Raw genomic sequence first — 1,745 nt, 5'->3', positions numbered from 1 at the left:
GAGTAAAAGAGTCACTGAAACTCCTCCTAGTACTCTCCCAAGCAATACAGAAGAGAATCCAAAAAGAGAGTGCAAAGCCATAACCTTACTTGGTGTGGCCGAACCCAGAGAGGAGGAGAAGGACGTGAATCCTAGTGAGGAAGACCTCCTGGGACATCCATTGACCTATAAGAAGTTTCCCTTTGAGGAACCAAAGGAATCTGAGGCTCATCTAGAGACCATAGAGATTCCATTGAACCTCCTTTTACCATTCATGAGCTCTGATGACTATTCATCTTCTGAAGAAGATGAAGACATTGCTGAAGATCAAGTTACTCAATATTCAGGAGCAATCATGAAGCTGAATGCCAAATTATTTGGCAATGAGACTTGGGAGGATGAACTTCCATTGCTCATCAAGGAACTAAATGCCTTGGATCAGCAAACTCTACCTCAAAAGAAACAGGATCCTAGTAAATTCCTAATTCCCTGTAACATAGGCACCATGACCTTTGAGAAGGCTTTGTGTGACCTGGGGTCAGGAATAAACTTAATGCCACTCTCTGTAATGGAGAAACTTGGGATCTTTGAGGTGCAAGCTGCCGGAATCTCATTAGAGATGGTAGACAACTCAAGAAAAGAGGCTTATGGACTAGTAGAGGATGTGCTAGTAAAGGTTGAAGGCCTTTACATCCCTGCTGATTTCATAATCCTAGACACTGGGAAGGATGAGGATGAATCCATCATCCTTGGGAGACCCTTCCTAGCCACAGCAAAAGCTGTGAATAATGTGGACAGAGGAGAGTTGATCCTTCAACTAAATGAGGACAACCTTGTGTTTAAAACTTAAGGATCTCCTTCTGTAACCATGGAGAAGAAGCATGAAAAGCTTCTCTCACTACAGAGTCAACCAAAGCCCCCACAGTCAAACTCTAAGTTTGGTGTTGAACCCGCACATTCAAACTCTAAGTTTGGTGTTGGGAGGTTCCAACCTTGCTCTGATTATCTGTGAGGCTCCATGGGAGCTCACTGTCAAGCTATTGACATTAAAGAAGCACTTGTTGGGAGGCAACTCAATGTTATTTAATCATATCTATTTTATTTTCTCTTTGTTATTTCATGTTTTATTAGTTGATGATCATGTGGAGTCACAAAAACTACTAAAAAATCAAAAACAAAATGAAAAAATAGCATTGAAAACAGCACACCCTAGAGGAGAGCAGTATGGCGTTTAAACGCCAGAAACAGGCTTTAACGCCAAAAACAGGCAGCAGTCTGGCGTTAAACGCCAGGATTGCACAGCAAGGGCGTTTTACACGCATAATTGGAGCAGGGATGTTAAGTCCTTGGCCCCACAGGATCTGTGGACCCCACAAGATCCCCACATTTTCTTCTCTCCTCTTCACACCTTTTCATAACTCTCTTCCCCAAATACCCTTCACCAATCCCCTCAATCGCTCTTCCCCATCCCCTCTTCACCACTCACATCCATCCTTTCTTCCCCATAAACCCCACCTACCTTCAAAATTCAAAATAATCTCCCTCCTAAACCCAACCCTAATGGCCGAACCCTACACCCCCCCACTCCTATATAAATCCCTCACTCCTTCTTCATTTTCACACAACACAACCCTCTTTTCTTCTCCTTGGCCGAATACATCTTCTTCCCCCATCTCCTCCTTTTTCTTCTTCTTCTACTACTTTCTTTCTTCTTTTGCTCGGGGACGAGCAAACATTTTAAGTTTGGTGTGGTAAAAGCATAGCTT

Source organism: Arachis ipaensis, chromosome B05 (genome assembly GCF_000816755.2).
Source record: "Arachis ipaensis cultivar K30076 chromosome B05, Araip1.1, whole genome shotgun sequence".
In the NCBI taxonomy this organism is placed as follows: Eukaryota; Viridiplantae; Streptophyta; class Magnoliopsida; order Fabales; family Fabaceae; genus Arachis; species Arachis ipaensis.
This window is presented reverse-complemented; position numbering follows the sequence as displayed.